Below are 20000 nucleotides of genomic sequence, written 5' to 3' on the forward strand. Positions count from 1 at the left end.
ATCTACACTTCCAACAGTAGGGCCAGGTTTATCTATACTTCCAACAGTAGAGCCAGGTTTATCTACACTTCCAACAGTAGAGCCAGGTTTATCTACACTTCCAACAGTAGGGCCAGGTTTATCTACACTTCCAACAGTAGAGCCAGGTTTATCTACACTTCCAACAGTAGGGCCAGGTTTATCTACACTTCCAACAGTAGAGCCAGGTTTATCTACACTTCCAACAGTAGAGCCAGGTTTATCTACACTTCCAACAGTAGAGCCAGGTTTATCTACACTTCCAACAGTAGAGCCAGGTTTATCTACACTTCCAAAAGTAGGGCCAGGTTTATCTATACTTCCAACAGTAGAGCCAGGTTTATCTACACTTCCAACAGTAGAGCCAGGTTTATCTACACTTCCAACAGTAGAGCCAGGTTTATCTACACTTCCAACTAGGGGTGTCACGATACACTCAGTTCACGATACGATACGTATCACGATACTGGGTTCACGATAACGATACGATACGATTTTAACAATATTTTTTTAAACTTGAATAATGACAATATATGACTGGAAAAGTAGTATTTTATTTGAAATGCACAAATACAAAACATGCTGTTGTGGGAAATTGTTATTACAATAACAACTAGAAAAAACATGAGATTGGAGATAAGGCTTATCTTGAAATAGAATGAGTTACACCGTCACTTAGATTTACTTTGAACTAAAAGGTTTCTCAGCAGTATAAATTCTCATTATGCATCTTCAGTTTTTCTTCAAACTCAAACAACAAGACTTTTCTTAGTCTATTTTTTATGCATCTTCAGTTTTTCCTGTCAAGTAAACAGTTTTGCCAGAAACTCAATTGAATGGTTTCTCTCCTGTATAACTTCTCATGTGTCTCTTCAGAGACTTGTTCAACTGAACTACTTTCCACACATTGAACTTCAACAAACAAAGACGTTTCTTTGTCTATTTTTGAAGGAAAAAAAAAAAAAAAAAAAAAAAAAATCACGATATGAGATTTCATCTCAACGATACATATCGTGACGTTTTACTATCGCGAAATTTCGTGGGACGATATATTGTGACACCCCTACTTCCAACAGTAGAGCCAGGTTTATCTACACTTCCAACAGTAGAGCCAGGTGTATCTACACCTCCAACAGTAGAGCCAGGTTTATCTACACTTCCAACAGTAGAGCCAGGTTTATCTACACTTCCAACAGTAGGGCCAGGTTTATCTATACTTCCAACAGTAGAGCCAGATTTATCTACACTTCCAACAGTAGAGCCAGGTTTATCTACACTTCCAACAGTAGAGCCAGGTTTATCTACACTTCCAACAGTAGAGCCAGGTTTATCTAGACTTCCAACAGTAGAGCCAGGTTTATCTACACTTCCAACAGTAGAGCCAGGTGTATCTACACCTCCAACAGTAGGGCCAGGTTTATCTACACTTCCAACAGTACAGCCAGGTTTATCTACACTTCCAACAGTAGAGCCAGGTTTATCTACACTTCCAACAGTAGAGCCAGGTTTATCTACACTTCCAACAGTAGAGCCAGGTGTATCTACACCTCCAACAGTAGAGCCAGGTTTATCTACACTTCCAACAGTAGAGCCAGGTTTATCTATACTCCCAACAGTAGAGCCAGGTTTATCTACACTTCCAACAGTAGGGCCAGGTGTATCTACACTTCCAACAGTAGAGCCAGGTGTATCTACACTTCCAACAGTAGAGCCAGGTTTATCTACACTTCCAACAGTAGGGCCAGGTTTATCTACACTTCCAACAGTAGGGCCAGGTTTATCTACACTTCCAACAGTAGAGCCAGGTTTATCTACACTTCCAACAGTAGGGCCAGGTTTATCTACACTCCCAACAGTAGAGCCAGGTTTATCTATACTTCCAACAGTAGGGCCAGGTTTATGTACACTTCCAACAGTAGAGCCAGGTTTATCTACACTTCCAACAGTAGAGCCAGGTTTATCTACACTTCCAACAGTAGAGCCAGGTTTATCTACACTTCCAACAGTAGGGCCAGGTGTATCTACACTTCCAACAGTAGAGCCAGGTTTATCTACACTTCCAACAGTAGAGCCAGGTTTATCTACACTTCCAACAGTAGAGCCAGGTTTATCTACACTTCCAACAGTAGAGCCAGGTTTATCTACACTTCCAACAGTAGGGCCAGGTTTATCTATACTTCCAACAGTAGAGCCAGGTTTATCTACACTTCCAACAGTAGAGCCAGGTTTATCTACACTTCCAACAGTAGAGCCAGGTTTATCTACACTTCCAACAGTAGAGCCAGGTTTATCTACACTTCCAACAGTAGAGCCAGGTTTATCTACACTTCCAACAGTAGGGCCAGGTTTATCTATACTTCCAACAGTAGAGCCAGGTTTATCTACACTTCCAACAGTAGGGCCAGGTTTATCTACACTTCCAACAGTAGAGCCAGGTTTATCTACACTTCCAACAGTAGAGCCAGGTGTATCTACACTTCCAACAGTAGGGCCAGGTTTATCTACACTTCCAACAGTAGAGCCAGGTTTATCTACACTTCCAACAGTAGGGCCAGGTTTATCTACACTTCCAACAGTATAGGGCCAGGTTTATCTACACTTCCAACAGTAGGGCCAGGTTTATCTACACTTCCAACAGTAGGGCCAGGTTTATCTACACTTCCAACAGTATAGGGCCAGGTTTATCTACACTTCCAACAGTAGGGCCAGGTTTATCTACACTTCCAACAGTAGAGCCAGGTTTATGTACACTTCCAACAGTAGAGCCAGGTTTATCTACACTTCCAACAGTAGAGCCAGGTTTATCTACACTTCCAACAGTAGGGCCAGGTGTATCTACACTTCCAACAGTATAGGGCCAGGTTTATCTACACTTCCAACAGTAGGGCCAGGTTTATCTACACTTCCAACAGTATAGGGCCAGGTTTATCTACACTTCCAACAGTAGGGCCAGGTTTATCTACACTTCCAACAGTAGAGCCAGGTTTATCTACACTTCCAACAGTAGGGCCAGGTTTATCTACACTCCCAACAGTAGAGCCAGGTTTATCTATACTTCCAACAGTAGGGCCAGGTTCATGTACACTTCCAACAGTAGAGCCAGGTTTATCTACACTTCCAACAGTAGAGCCAGGTTTATCTACACTTCCAACAGTAGGGCCAGGTGTATCTACACTTCCAACAGTAGAGCCAGGTTTATCTACACTTCCAACAGTAGAGCCAGGTTTATCTACACTTCCAACAGTAGGGCCAGGTTTATCTACACTTCCAACAGTAGGGCCAGGTGTATCTACACTTCCAACAGTAGAGCCAGGTTTATCTACACTTCCAACAGTAGGGCCAGGTTTATCTATACTTCCAACAGTAGAGCCAGGTTTATCTACACTTCCAACAGTAGGGCCAGGTTTATCTACACTTCCAACAGTAGAGCCAGGTTTATCTACACTTCCAACAGTAGAGCCAGGTTTATCTACACTTCCAACAGTATAGGGCCAGGTTTATCTACACTTCCAACAGTAGAGCCAGGTTTATCTACACTCCCAACAGTAGAGCCAGGTTTATCTATACTTCCAACAGTAGGGCCAGGTTTATGTACACTTCCAACAGTAGAGCCAGGTTTATCTACACTTCCAACAGTAGAGCCAGGTTTATCTACACTTCCAACAGTAGAGCCAGGTTTATCTACACTTCCAACAGTAGGGCCAGGTGTATCTACACTTCCAACAGTAGAGCCAGGTTTATCTACACTTCCAACAGTAGAGCCAGGTTTATCTACACTTCCAACAGTAGGGTCAGGTTTATCTACACTTCCAACAGTAGGGCCAGGTGTATCTACACTTCCAACAGTAGAGCCAGGTTTATCTACACTTCCAACAGTAGAGCCAGGTTTATCTACACTTCCAACAGTAGAGCCAGGTTTATCTACACTTCCAACAGTAGAGCCAGGTTTATCTACACTTCCAACAGTAGAGCCAGGTTTATCTACACTTCCAACAGTAGGGCCAGGTTTATCTATACTTCCAACAGTAGAGCCAGGTTTATCTACACTTCCAACAGTAGGGCCAGGTTTATCTACACTTCCAACAGTAGAGCCAGGTTTATCTACACTTCCAACAGTAGAGCCAGGTGTATCTACACTTCCAACAGTAGGGCCAGGTTTATCTACACTTCCAACAGTAGAGCCAGGTTTATCTACACTTCCAACAGTAGGGCCAGGTTTATCTACACTTCCAACAGTATAGGGCCAGGTTTATCTACACTTCCAACAGTAGGGCCAGGTTTATCTACACTTCCAACAGTAGGGCCAGGTTTATCTACACTTCCAACAGTATAGGGCCAGGTTTATCTACACTTCCAACAGTAGGGCCAGGTTTATCTACACTTCCAACAGTAGAGCCAGGTTTATGTACACTTCCAACAGTAGAGCCAGGTTTATCTACACTTCCAACAGTAGAGCCAGGTTTATCTACACTTCCAACAGTAGGGCCAGGTGTATCTACACTTCCAACAGTATAGGGCCAGGTTTATCTACACTTCCAACAGTAGGGCCAGGTTTATCTACACTTCCAACAGTATAGGGCCAGGTTTATCTACACTTCCAACAGTAGGGCCAGGTTTATCTACACTTCCAACAGTAGAGCCAGGTTTATCTACACTTCCAACAGTAGGGCCAGGTTTATCTACACTCCCAACAGTAGAGCCAGGTTTATCTATACTTCCAACAGTAGGGCCAGGTTCATGTACACTTCCAACAGTAGAGCCAGGTTTATCTACACTTCCAACAGTAGAGCCAGGTTTATCTACACTTCCAACAGTAGGGCCAGGTGTATCTACACTTCCAACAGTAGAGCCAGGTTTATCTACACTTCCAACAGTAGAGCCAGGTTTATCTACACTTCCAACAGTAGGGCCAGGTTTATCTACACTTCCAACAGTAGGGCCAGGTGTATCTACACTTCCAACAGTAGAGCCAGGTTTATCTACACTTCCAACAGTAGGGCCAGGTTTATCTATACTTCCAACAGTAGAGCCAGGTTTATCTACACTTCCAACAGTAGGGCCAGGTTTATCTACACTTCCAACAGTAGAGCCAGGTTTATCTACACTTCCAACAGTAGAGCCAGGTTTATCTACACTTCCAACAGTATAGGGCCAGGTTTATCTACACTTCCAACAGTAGGGCCAGGTTTATCTACACTTCCAACAGTAGGGCCGGGTTTATCTACACTTCCAACAGTAGGGCCAGGTTTATGTACACTTCCAACAGTAGAGCCAGGTTTATCTACACTTCCAACAGTAGAGCCAAGTGTATCTACACTTCCAACATTGAGTGTTTCAGGTTATGTTTTGAGTGAGCTTCATTCAAAGCTTCCACTGTTCCAAACGTATCTATGAAGAAGCAGAATGTGTGTGTGAGAAAGAGATGGATTGTGAGAGGTCACGCATATAGAGAGGTGTGTGTGTGTGTGATAACCTTGATCTTTGACAGAGCATCAGAAGAGAGCAAGGAGCACACATACATTGACAGACTCATAAATACAAACACTCACACACACACACACACACTCTCTCTCTCTCAAAAACACAGGAAATGCGGCGTGTTTTTTCTTTCTTTTTTTGCTCAAACCCTCATAATCCGCAGCCTGTAATCTGTAGCTGGTCTGTAATCTGGGAGAAAGCTTCTCTCTCTCCCTGCAGCTCCCTCCTCGCTTCATCCCTTCATCCTGCTCTCACTCTCTAATTTCCCCTGTAATTTGCTAAAGAGAGTGTGCTGATTGGTAGTTCTGTAGTTCTGCTAACACTGACGTCACTCTCGTGCTTGTGTGTTTTGTTACTGCACGTGCATGTGTGTGCAATGCATAGCTTTTCCGGTCTATCTTGGATTAAAAGTAGGACCCACCCCTTCCCCCAGCAGGCACATCACTGAGCCTGGATATCCGTGTCAGGGTCAGCCTGTCGGAGAGGCACGTGAAACTGAACCAGACACTTTTGATAGGGCCATGACTTTCAGGTCCCGGCGCACTCGGATTTTCTTTCTTTCAGTACATTTAAGTCTGGACCTGGGCACTGCTGACAATGCTCCCATACTGACCCAAGATTCATATTTTATACTTTAGATCATATTTTATTAAAATACTGCGATGCTGTTAAGGTGGCATTCTGCCCAGAAACTAGAGGTCGACCGATATTGCTTTTTCAATGGCCGATGCCGATGCCGATCTTTAGAGAGCAGGGCGGCCGATGGCCGATATATAATGCCGATTTTTTTTTTTTTTTTCATTCGATAAAATACGATTAAAATAAACTCCTCAAAAAAAGTTTGGAAACGTTATTTTGCTCGATTATTTCTCCCCTTTAATAATACCAATTGGTATTGTATTTTATATAGTTGGAAAGCCTGATTAGTCACCTTTACAACGGGGTACAACTTGTAAGGATTGTGCATTCGTGGAATGAGAAACACACAGCTAAACGTGTGGGTAGCGCCCCCAAAAAATGTGCAATATTCTTCTGTTGGTATTTTTTGGCCCCGGTGCTTGGTAATGCACCAGGGGCCTTATGTTCCCGCATGTCGCCAAGACTAATTATGCACCTTTTCAGCCGACTAAATGGCGGCCGGCCACTAGAGGGCGCCGCTGCCCCACTAAGATTTGCCGTCATACCTTCCTCACGGTATCAGCTGTTTCCCCAAAATAACGTGCCCAGGTCGCTTTGCAGAATGCAGCTTACGCGGCCCCTCCCCCTTGCTGCATGCCAGACGCACAGTAGAGAGGAGCTGTGAGGAGCTGTATGCCTGTGTGTTTACAATCATGTGTGTGATAAAGCAGGAGAACGCAAGGACCCCCCTGAACTTTCCCCCATCTAAAAACGTTGGCTGTATGGGAATATTTCGGCGTTTGTAAAAATACAGATGGCCATAGCCTCAACGCAAGACTCATCCGAATGACTGATGAGTCTCGCGTTGAGCCTAGGATGGCCAGGGCTTAGATCTGCGTGAGCACGACCCGTCGTAATTTGTCAAATTCAAGGTACATTAAAACGTTGTCTTGCTTCAACATACATCGCATCGCATAAACCATTTCCACCCGCAGGTTTGAGGAGTAGCTAACATAAACGTCAGATAAATACTCTCTATAGGCTAACGTTACCTACTGAGGCAGCTAACATGGCTAATTAGCTAGCTAACGCGGTCCATCGATATACAGTCTGGTAGACAGATAAAGCAGTGTGTTCCTTCTGTTTTACACAATGTTAGCCAGCCTGCCTGGTCTCTTCTCTGTATATCCTTACAACAGCTAAGAGAGGAGCTTGTGAAGATTGAACGAACATCCCCACAGTCAAAGCACTTCCCTGAGATATCTATATAAAAACGTTTATTGCTTTAATACCAAAAATAAAACCTCCAGTGTCTGTAAGCTAACGCTAACGCGTTAGCGATTAGCTATTGGCTGGTTGTTGTGTACACTTGTGTAGGCCCCATGTTATGGTTAGACCCGGGAGTTAACATTATAAAACACATTTCCTGGCATATGCAGGTAGTTGGAAAACCTGGTAAGTTCTGAAAATATGTGTCTATTATTGTGTTATTCCAGCTATCGTTATCGGTTGTTAGGTTAGAGTAATATGAAGCCGACAAAAACCGGCAAAACAGACAAGCGGTTAATGCTAGTCTGCTTCCATTAAAACCATTGTGTATTAAAATAAACGATAACGTAGCTGGAGTAACTAATAAAACACATTATTTTCTGAGCAACACTGGAGGGCACGCAGCCCAGCGATTTCATGAACCAACTGAATAGCTCTTCAGAACGGACAGCGATTTCACCTACCTTACACATTTCCTGGCATATGCAGGTAGTTGGAAAACCTGGTAAGTTCTGAAAATATGTGTCTATTATTGTGTTATTCCAGCTATCGTTATCGGTTGTTAGGTTAGAGTAATATGAAGCCGACAAAAACCGGCAAAACAGACAAGCGGTTAATGCTAGTCTGCTTCCATTAAAACCATTGTGTATTAAAATAAACGATAACGTAGCTGGAGTAACTAATAAAACACATTATTTTCTGAGCAACACTGGAGGGCACGCAGCCCAGCGATTTCATGAACCAACTGAATAGCTCTTCAGAACGGACAGCGATTTCACCTACCTTCCTTAGCATAGTAATAATAATAATAAGCATAATAATTGTAATCTACACAATGTACACAATCTACAAAAACATGCAATAATATAAATGGTGTTGTGTTCACGTTCATAGCTCATATAATATAATGTATCATATCGTTAATTTCAAGCTCAATACAATTCTTACAGAGAAAAGGTACAGCACTGAAAATGTAACAAGCAATAGTTTTTTAAACATCTTTACTTTAAAAGATGAAAACCCCCAGGTGCTTTAGTCCCAAACAGATCTAAAACAGATCTATAAGGTGAAGAGCCTGTAGCCTGTAGATGACGGCTTGAGACTGGCTGCCACAGCTGTCAATCATCCATTTTTATATGTCAAATAAGTACTTAAAAACAAACTGATCAGAAAAATGACCACTTGCACAGGCATTAGCATGACAATAACTATCTAAAATGATACAACCCACCTTTGGAAAAAATGCGTGACGATACCATGCACCGGGGCTATGCCAGGTTTCGACCTGGCCTTGTTTTTAAAGAAATCTAGTAGCCTAGATTTCCATTATCCATTCATGCACATTGAAAATCGAATATAACATTATACTGTAGGCCTACATCTAATATAAGATGTTTTCTTAGCCAGTACAGTAACATGTTTTTGATTATTCTTTTTATTAAATAGAAAAATACATTGGGTTATGCGGTATAGATTTCAGTAGTGACTGGTAGGCTATAGCGAGAGAGCAGTATGTCAGAGAACTCATTCATGCACTGTTCTATACATTAACAATAATAATAATAATAATAATGTAACTGTTTAGATTTGCTGTCATTTGATGGGAGAAGTGTGTTTGCAGAAGATGGTGGTGACTGAGGAAACGTAACGTTACAGTAGGCTCATGGGTGCATGAGAAGACTCACATTCAGTGGCGGACTGCATAATCGGGCACGTCGGGCAAATGCCCGGTGGCCTGGCCTCGCCTGGCCTGCCCTGGCCTGGCCTGCCCTGGCCTGGCCTGGCCTGGCCTGGCCTGGCCTGGCCTGGCCTGCCCTGGCTTGGCAATTTTTTTTTTTTTTTTTTTTTTTTTTTTTTTTTGCAGGCCGATGCCGATTAATTAAAAATGCCAATAATCGGCCCCAATTAATCGGCCGGCCGATTAATCGGTCGACCTCTACCAGAAACAGTTCATTCTTCTTTTTGTTTCACACTTATATTGCTAACAAAAATCTATTTTTGCATGGAAAGTATGTATTTGTTTCCTTTATAATCGATTTGCCCAGTTGTATAAAATATCTCCATTCGCTACCTTAAATGTCAGATGTATTTTACTTAATCTTAACTACTTGTTTAGGAGTGTTGCAGAAACTAGTTTCTCAAATGGTGCCCCAATGATTTGAGTGTTTTACGTTACTAGAGAGCCAAAGTCATGCCTACTTCCTGCTTCAGCATACGAATCATTGTCTGAAAGAATGTGAGCGGTGGTGAGTGGTGGTGAGTGGCGAAAGTCAATCATTATTTTTTGATCCCATTTGAATTGTGCCATGAAGTACACATATGAGGTTTGTTCATTTAAACAATAACTTTGCAAGTCAAGAAAGTCGCAGTTTGTCATAAAACTGAAACCTAATGTTTAGTTTTGTATGAAAGCGCTAAATCAACTATTTCTCATCTCGCACAATATAGACACGGATTTGTGTTGCTAGGAAACCATGTTAAAACCTAGCTTATTTCCTGACAGTTATTGTCCTGTAGCAAACACTACAAAAGGAAGTAAGCTGGGGGCAATTTTAGAATGTTTATGTTGTCGAGGCTGGGCGGGAGAGAAAGTTATGACGTCACGCGACGGCTTGTTTGTCATCTTAGTGGAACAGTTTTACGACAAACTGTCACTTTCTCGATCGACTTGCAAAGTTATCGTTTAAATTGACAAGCATCATATGTGCACCTCGTCCTCATGGCACAATTCGCTTGTTAAGCTGTGACCTATGACCTCCCGACGACACTACTTCTGGGTCCAAGCGCCAAGCCGAGGAGCCTCTCTGCGTTGTCAATATGCTGCAGTGCTGTGTGTGTCCCTCATTGCTGGAATAGAGCCGACTGTCATTCAACTGTCATTCTACCGCTTTCCTTGTGATGAGAAAGAAAAGAAGAGGAAATGGCTGCAGTTAATAAGGTAAGGCTACGTTACAATTCGGAGAAAGTACGTAGAAAAACAAAGTTTGGCGCTAAGTCTAAAAAGATGATCTATAAAAAGTGATGTTAAGTTAAAGAAATATTTATAAAAAGATATCTAAAAAGATTCACAGGATCCGCCATAGTTGTTTGGAATGAGGCGAATGAGGAGCGGTGCCGCTTGGCCCCCAGAGGTGAAGCAGGGTGAACGTCTGTCGTCAGTCTTAACAACCCAATTCAAACGGCATAAAAAAAACAATTGTCTCTCGCCATTCATCACCACCATTCATATTTTTTCAGACGCTGGTACGTGTAGGCCCTGACCGGAAGGGGTGTGACTTTGGATCTCTATTTTAGCTCTAACACAGGAACTGAGTTGCCTAGTTGCCATAGTAACCACCATCAATCTCACATACTGTCAATTAGTTGGTTTGCTTATGCTAATATTGAGCAACATCTTAAAAACTCCCTAGGTGGCAATGAGCCAGTGTCCATCGGCTTGCAGGCTTTCAGAAACTAATGTTTTGAAGCGGATTTCCAAACCACAGGAGAGGGGAGAGGAAAGGAGTCCTCAGGGCTTCTCATCACCGGCAGCAGTGAAACCCATTTCCACCACCTCCAACTCTGTCATCATCACGGCTCTGTCAACATCATGGCTCTGTCCTCATCGTGCATTTTGACTTTCAATGAAACCTGTAACATAAAACAGCTGCTGTTCTTCCTGTTGATCTTTTCAGACAGCTGCACAACCGTGTCAATGTGACTTCATTCAGGATCACAAAAGGCCCAGGAATTATGTTCCATATCTGTGATGTCAAAAGTACAAAATTACAATATTTTGTGAGTCTCCTTCATTTAGCCAATATTGACAGTGCCAAAGAGTTGCTGTGCACCTTTCTGCACAACAAACATGGGCGTCATGCAAGCCAAAGTTCTGAGGGGGCACAAGACTATAACCATGGATGCAACATTTTGGCCATTTTTCAAAAATGTTGGCTGTTTGAAGCCAGATTTAGATGATTATCTAATTTTAAATTAACATTAGGATTAGACTGTTGTGGTGTCATTATTCAGTTTTAACCATCACTATTTGCTCTCATTAGGGTAAATACTGAATATTTATTTAGAGATTTCTGCAAATTATTTGTGCTGTTATGTTATTAGCTTAGTCACTCACTTCTACACTATAGCTTCTACACTGTTGCCACTTTTCTTGAAAGAAATAGTTAAATCTGGCTTCACCCAAAATGTTATTCCCATAAAAGACTATATCCACAATGATGCTAATTAATTTAGAGAACAAACCTGTAGATAATAAAGCCACAGATAAAAGGAGCATGCCAACAGGTACGAGTCCAGGTTAGACTGTGTTGATCTCACACAGTGTCTGCTCCATTGCCACTGAAAACTCAGACTGAGCAGGAGTAACCGAAGGCCATTTTCCAAAGTGCTCAGCCTCCTGGAAAGATCCATCAATGCTACAATGCTAACTTTAGCCTAATGTGCAAACTATGCCTTCTATAATAACTGACAGCATTTTATTTCCACAGGTTTGGAAAGGGGATTGATGTTCTACTAACCACTTCAGCATAAACAATGCTGTCAGCACTGCTGTGTGCGCCTGTACTGTAGTCTACTGTAGTGTACTGTAGTCTACACATGACTGGGCAGCAGAGCCAGACTCAATGGGCCCTATCTTCCGACAGGCGCCATCCCCTAATAGCGCTTGCGCACCTGTTTGCACGTGCCGAAATATGTTGGGGATGCATTTCTCGGCGGGGTGCGCGAACGTTCACGTCACGTGTCGCAAGCGCAAATTAGAGCCGTGCCAAAATCATCTGCACCCCAAAATGCCTACACAAACGGGATTTGGGCGGTCTTAACTAGGCATTTAGGCAATGCTGGGCATTACGTCAATCAAAAGCAATCAGATTCCCGTTGAAAATCCATGGCTAACGTTAAAGGGATACGCCAATCTTCACTTCACTAGTGCGTACATTTGAAAGTGCGTTTCACAGTGAAACGTAGCCTACTCTAGGACTGCTACTGCTAGCTAGTTAGATAGCACTACAATGCAGTCTATGCTACTGCTGTTCAGTCGCCCAGAAGACACATTCTGCTTCCCACATACTTATCTGTCTATCTACTCTGCAAACAGTCCAACTACAGCTTACACATTCAAAACTTCATCACCTATTCCATCCCCTCAGTTCGTACCGAGCGTGGAAAAAAGGCATTATCTTACTCTGCCCCCTCCACCTGGAACACGCTACAGCAGAGTCTGAAGCTGTCCAGTCTGATCCCCCTCCACCTGGAACACGCTACAGCAGAGTCTGAAGCTGTCCAGTCTGATCCCCCTCCACCTGGAACACGCTACAGCAGAGTCTGAAGCTGTCCAGTCTGATCCTCCTCCACCTGGAACACGCTACAGCAGAGTCTGAAGCTGACCAGTCTGATCCCCCTCCACCTGGAACACGCTACAGCAGAGTCTGAAGCTGTCCAGTCTGATCCCCCTCCACCTGGAACACACTACAGCAGAGTCTGAAGCTGTCCAGTCTGATCCTCCTCCACCTGGAACACGCTACAGCAGAGTCTGAAGCTGACCAGTCTGATCCCCCTCCACCTGGAACACGCTACAGCAGAGTCTGAAGCTGTCCAGTCTGATCCCCCTCCACCTGGAACACACTACAGCAGAGTCTGAAGCTGTCCAGTCTGATCCCCCTCCACCTGGAACACACTACAGCAGAGTCTGAAGCTGTCCAGTCTGATCCCCCTCCACCTGGAACACACTACAGCAGAGTCTGAAGCTGTCCAGTCTGATCCTCCTCCACCTGGAACACACTACAGCAGAGTCTGAAGCTGTCCAGTCTGATCCCCCTCCACCTGGAACACACTACAGCAGAGTCTGAAGCTCTCCAGTCTGATCCCCCTCCACCTGGAACACGCTACAGCAGAGTCTGAAGCTGTCCAGTCTGATCCCCCTCCACCTGGAACACACTACAGCAGAGTCTGAAGCTGTCCAGTCTGATCCCCCTCCACCTGGAACACACTACAGCAGAGTCTGAAGCTGTCCAGTCTGATCCCCCTCCACCTGGAACACGCTACAGCAGAGTCTGAAGCTGTCCAGTCTGATCCCCCTCCACCTGGAACACGCTACAGCAGAGTCTGAAGCTGTCCAGTCTGATCCCCCTCCACCTGGAACACACTACAGCAGAGTCTGAAGCTGTCCAGTCTGATCCCCCTCCACCTGGAACACGCTACAGCAGAGTCTGAAGCTGTCCAGTCTGATCCCCCTCCACCTGGAACACGCTACAGCAGAGTCTGAAGCTGTCCAGTCTGATCCCCCTCCACCTGGAACACGCTACAGCAGAGTCTGAAGCTGTCCAGTCTGATCCCCCTCCACCTGGAACACGCTACAGCAGAGTCTGAAGCTGTCCAGTCTGATCCTCCTCCACCTGGAACACGCTACAGCAGAGTCTGAAGCTGTCCAGTCTGATCCCCCTCCACCTGGAACACGCTACAGCAGAGTCTGAAGCTGTCCAGTCTGATCCCCCTCCACCTGGAACACACTACAGCAGAGTCTGAAGCTGTCCAGTCTGATCCTCCTCCACCTGGAACACACTACAGCAGAGTCTGAAGCTGTCCAGTCTGATCCTCCTCCACCTGGAACACGCTACAGCAGAGTCTGAAGCTGTCCAGTCTGATCCCCCTCCACCTGGAACACACTACAGCAGAGTCTGAAGCTGTCCAGTTTGATCCCCCTCCACCTGGAACACGCTACAGCAGAGTCTGAAGCTGTCCAGTCTGATCCCCCTCCACCTGGAACACACTACAGCAGAGTCTGAAGCTGTCCAGTCTGATCCCCCTGGCAAGTTTTAAATTATTGTTGAGTAATTTGGAGAGAGCTTCCTTGATCTGCTCCTGCTCTCAAGGTAAAACATTTTCTCTACACCCCCCCCCCCCTCCCCTCTTCAGCACTTTATGTTTTATGTTGTTTTTAACTTATTATGGTTTGATGGTTGATTGTACTGTTGCTGTCTTTACATGTGTAACTGTTGTATGAGCTGCTGTATGAACAGGTCGCACTTGTAAATGAGACTTCGGTCTCAATGTGATTTTACCTGTTTAAATAAAGGCCAAAAAAAAAAAAAAAAAAAAACAGCGCTAGAAACACTCACATGTACATGTGACTCGTGTACTCAGCACGCAATGAAATAATAATCCAAAGTTATGGGGAACGGTCATTTTCAAAGTAAATCCATAGCATGAAAATCACTTCCTCGTTTGCCTGAGGCACACGTGTGCGCATGCACACACATCATGTGTGTGCATGCGCTGAATGAAACCCAGCCAGTTGAGCATCGTAAAGAATTTATCTAAACTCAGTAGCACCTTTTTGTGAATATTCCTGACTGCCTGTTTTGCCTGCCAACCTGATCCATTTTTCCCTGTGTGTTCCCAGGATCCTCTGCCTGCCCGCCTGTTCCCCCACTGAGCGCACGGAGTGCCCCACCACGATCAATTAATAAAACCACTGTTGATTTTTTACACTTGTATGTACTTATTTGTCAAATCAAAATGTAATATAATAATGTAATGTAAAAACAAAGTATGTCCTCCAAAGTGGGGGGGTGGTGGATGGGTTAATAAAAAAAAAACTTGATTTTTTACACTTACCTGGATCAATTAATAAAACCACTGTTGATTTTTTTACACTTACCTGGTTGTCAGTCTGCTTTTGTGTTTTCCTGCTTGAAGCCTGACAAATGGTTCTTAAGATGAACCACTTTTTGTGTTTGCCAGTAGGTGGCGCTATGCCAACTTGCACGAAATTCAGCAGTGCACTCCATCGGGCCCCCTTAAGTGCACTCCTTGAGTTTGAAGTCAATCGGACAAGCGGTTCTCGAGATAAACAGCTTTTTGTGTTTGCCAATAGGTGGCGCTATGCTCAATCTGTGTGTGTTTGGGGGTGTGGTGGTTCAGGGACTGCAACCTGCTATGGCCTCCCCAGATAATAACCCACTGCTATGCACATTTTTAGCCCAATCCGACCTGGGGTGTGGGCATGAAGTGGTTTCCAGGTGGTTTCCAGGACTTTCCAGGTGGTTTCCAGGACTTTCCAGGTGGTTTCCAGGATTTTCCAGGTGGTTCAAGTACTGAACAACCTGACCATAACCTTGCCCAGATAATAACCAACAGCCATGCAAATTTTCAGCCCAATCGGAGCTGGGGTGTGGGCGTGAGGGGTTTTCCAAGACCTTCCAGGCATGAATTACATTTGACGTGAGGCCCACTTTTTCAGGCGTTTGGCAATGTAATGAGTGATGAATCCTAATTTCCCCTTAAAATTTGATTTAAAACAAAAAAATGCACGATTTTGGCCAGGACACTTTTGATTTGTTGTTTATTGGCCACATACTAGTAAATATAACAAGATAGGTGCATCATAAACTGTTACAAATATGTTTTTCAGAAAAACACACAAACGGGTTTGTCCTCCCTAACACATGCGCCTCAGGTAAACGAGGAAGTCATTTTCGGGCATATGCCCCCTCAGATTCAATGGGCATGATGCCTCTGACAACAAATACACCATTTCTATCTACCTGCCTACTCCTATATTTAAAGGAAAGAAATCCTCTTAAAGCTGCTTTAAGTACCATTTTTACTATTCCCACAGCACAAATGACCATAATATATCTGCTGGGATTTTATAGGGTTGTTGCTCAACACCAGTGACTGAACAATGATCTCTTTTCACTTTCAAAATCTCACTTTCCAGCTTGTATACTCTGTCTTGAAGCCCCCACTTGCATTTTCAATTCGCAAACACATGTTCCCACGCCAAAAACAAGCAATGACAAAGTAGTATGATGTATTACCTCTTCACTGAATGTATAATAAAATACAAATAAAATACAAATAAAATCACTGAATACTTTACTGGTTCACTAAATGTCTTTTATATTCCTGACCTGTCCATTATAGGCCACTGTAAGCTGTGCCAGAGCCTTGTCACTGTTGATGCCGTTCCTTGGCTGTCGATAGAGGTCAATAAAAGTCTTAAATGACCTAAAGCCACTTTAAGTTGCTTGATGCAACGTTAAAAGATACATTACGATAAAGATGTTCTCTTATCTGCAAGATAAAGGGTTTTATGCAAGTCAATCAAAGATAAGGAAACCATTAGCAAACGATTTAGGAAGAAGCTTAAGCAAGTTTTTTTTTAATAATGCAAGCAGACATTGGCCTTTAAGATAATAGGCTACTCTTTTTTGGGGGGCAGCATAGTGGCTCAGTGCTTTAGTACTGAGCCAGCAAGAATGTCATAGGTTCGAATCTCTGTCCTTTCTGTGTGTTCTCCCCGTGTTTGCATGGCTTTCCTCCTGCAGTCCAAAGACATGCTGTGTAGTATCGTCCAATCTAGCCAGAGTAAAATGTCAGCATTGTTAGTTTCTGGAATTCACGGAAATGTAAAGTATGATCATTCTGAACCAAAACACGTTTTGCATATCACGTTTCTAGATAGGTGAATATTAACGTTCTACACGTCATAATGACTGTCACATGTTGAAGTACGTCACTGGCTCTAAAGGCTGAGAGGGTGGAATTGGCGGATCTGTAGTGTTCCCGTCTTGCAAGTGAGAGATAGAGATAGCATGTTGGACTCCTGCAAGCCACGTCCTGTTTTTACTTTGCATTTTAACCTCAATCCAGACCAATCCATAACCCTAACCTTAACCAAGCTGCTTTAGTTGCCTAAACCGTGGGTACCCATTGAACCAATTTTCATTCAGATAAATTGAGCTGAGAGGTCAAGAGACCCCTTTCAAATAGTTTTCCCTCGCCCAAATTTAACCTAGGTTTGGAGCATTATTTACCCCCTTCCCAACAAGCTAGCATGTTATGCTTGATAATAATGGATGCCTTAGTCCTTGTAGTTTCTTCTGATAACAGGATCTCCACTGTAGCTTTAGAAATGACCCTGCTACAGTGCCACTCGCAGCCCATCTGCAGTACCTCCACGGCCCATTAAGGTGGTATTATGCTCACCCTGCCGCGAAGGCCGCGGGGGTGGAGCGAGGGGCGGGCGCGTCAAATGACGTAAATTTGTTGGGCGTGGTTATTCGCTACCTCCGTCGGGCGCTCGCCGCGTGCCGGATTTTTTTTCTCACAGCGCGAGCAACGCACGGCTTCTCTCCAAACATGGCCGCTTTCAAGCCACTGAGGCCTGAACACTGAGCTGTGTTTTCGCCCCATTTCTTGACCCATGTGGTAGGCTATAAACTTTGATTTGCAACTGTTCGTTTTTAGTCATTTCACCAAGTAAATGTGTTGTGTTGAGAGAGCATTATTGAGAGAGATTAAAAGCAGCACAGAGTAGGCAATCAGGGCTGAGAAGTAAAACGGCTTTCAGTAAAAACAAGTTTGGCGATTCCTTCATGTGCTGATGTGCGGTCGTTTGAGAGTGAAAGCGCACTCAGTAGCTACTGCACATAATAGCGTTTCATTGCGACTTTTCACAGGCTGTTCTCACTATTACCATTGTACAATACATGCTGATCACTTGGCTGATCACTTTCTGAGTATAATAGCATCTGCCCCAGCGCGAGGTCTGCACGGTGACTCCCGGAGACTCGCGGAGCTCCACCCCCACGGAGCTTGCTCGAGTATAAGAGCACCTTTAGTGGGCCACGGCCCACAGTTTTGGAATCACTGATGTATATTGTTAGCCTCATAGCATAATTGCCTATATTGCCTATAGGCAATTGCCTATAATATAGGCAATATAGGCAATTATGCTAGGAGGCTAACGATACTGTATGATGTGAGGTAAAGCCCCTTGACACATGCTTGTGATAAGGGGCTATAGAAATAAACTAACTATCTCAGTAAACACATTATCAGTGTGTTGTTGTCCCATAGATCTCTGTGACAGGCGCAGACAACTAATAGTGCTGGGTAATTTAAATCATCACTACACCTTTTGAACTGACAAAATATGACATCACATTGACACGGCAAGGAAAAACATTTTCAGGCAGTCTTGTGTATTTATTCTTATTCTTATGATTGCATTACATCACATTTTGACAAGCAGAAATGTGGTGCAAAGCGAACAGCCGCAGCCAACAAACTGTTAACAATGCACCACATAATATGCAATACTACACACAACACCATTAGAACACTATTAATTAGTGGTGGGACAAAAATAATCAAACTATGGATTGTGATCCATCGTGCGATACATCATCGATATCGTGATACCTGTACCATATTGTGAGATTCATCTTTAAAAAAGTTTTTTTTTTTAAACAAATGTGTTTTTTCCCCCCTGTCAACTTAATTTGCACAAATTGAAAAAATGTTAGTGAGGAATTATTTTGCAACCTTCCTACATTTTGACTTCACACGTGAAGTAAGTTACAGTCAGTGTGTTAAAGAGGCACTATGTAATATGCACTTTGTTGGACATTGTTTCATGTCAATTCTGTGAATAAATACATCGTTATCGAGGGCCAAATAAAGGTATTGTGATAGTATCGTATCATGAGTTACTATGCGATTCCCACCCCTACTATTAATAATACAAACCCAGTCAATCACATTGAGCTTGACTAACACCAGAGATTTTCAATATTAGAGATACAGCACTGCAGGATCCGCCAATAATAATCCCTGACTCTGATGAAGACGCTGTTGCATCGAAACATTGGTCTGCACCTATTGAATTCAATTAATTTCCAGTGAATCGAGTGCTCCAGGTCCTTCTTGGGTTCACCCATTTATTTCTGTTGTTAACACTGTCCTGTCCTGAGAGCACCGACCTCCCTCTGTGGAGGGGCTGAAGCGCAAGAGACTCCTCTACCCTGAATAAAAAATGGTACTCTAAATGGTCATGTGTTCACCTCTCCCCTGGAAGTGTTGTGGTAAGAGAGAGCCTGGTGACGTCGGGTAGTGCTAACCTAGCAAGCTAACTTGAGCTAGAGATTGTGAGTTCCCACACACAACACACACCACACATATAAACACAAAGCTTTGTTAGCTCACTCTAGTCTAGTTGTATAAGATTCAAAATATTTTTTCCAACCACAGATTTAGCTACTACATAAACGAACGTCACATGTAGCTTTAGCTAATCGCTCCCTGCTAACATGAGCTCCTGTTGCCAAATCTCACGAAAGTGAGAGACAGGTCTTGAACAGGTGTAATTTTCTCCTGATCTGTCTATCTGAAAAATGCCATTTTAGTGTCAGAATGGTCAGAAGATATGTGGCTTGTGGAAAATGGGTCCAATATTTACTTTGATGACTATGGGGGTGAAAGAATCTGTCATAATCTGTGATCAAGTTGACTCCTCCCATTGACTCCTATAGAGACTGTCTGCATGTCTGGGAACGCCCACAAAATGTTAAACGGCTGGTGTGCGAGTGGGGTAAAACCGCCGATATATATCATGGGCTGACTCACCAAAAGACGGTGCTGAGGCTCTAAACTACATGTTTGGGGGTTCTAGAGCAGAACACAATACGTCTGCTCAGATGTGCGTTTACTGCGGTGGTTAAATCCCCGATCGTGTCTGCCTGGGCTGGGCTATCAGCTAAATTCTAACTTTGCTGAATGGATAGAACGGGGGTTTTTACCCCACCCTGACCACGCCCCCAGCCAGGCTGAGC

The 20000-nt window shown here is 43.7% G+C and overlaps 1 protein-coding gene across 1 annotated transcript in view; it reads right to left on the reverse strand.

Annotated features, from left to right (window-relative positions):
- Positions 1 to 20000, reverse strand: part of LOC310793579 (caskin-1-like) — a gene marked incomplete at its 5' end in the record, with an annotated part of 45807 nt that overhangs the window by 22806 nt on the left and 3001 nt on the right. The gene's annotated exons all lie outside the window — the stretch shown is intronic.

The sequence above is a fragment of the Poromitra crassiceps genome, assembly GCF_964638095.1.
Source record: "Poromitra crassiceps genome assembly, chromosome: 19".
NCBI lineage: Eukaryota > Metazoa > Chordata > Actinopteri > Beryciformes > Melamphaidae > Poromitra > Poromitra crassiceps.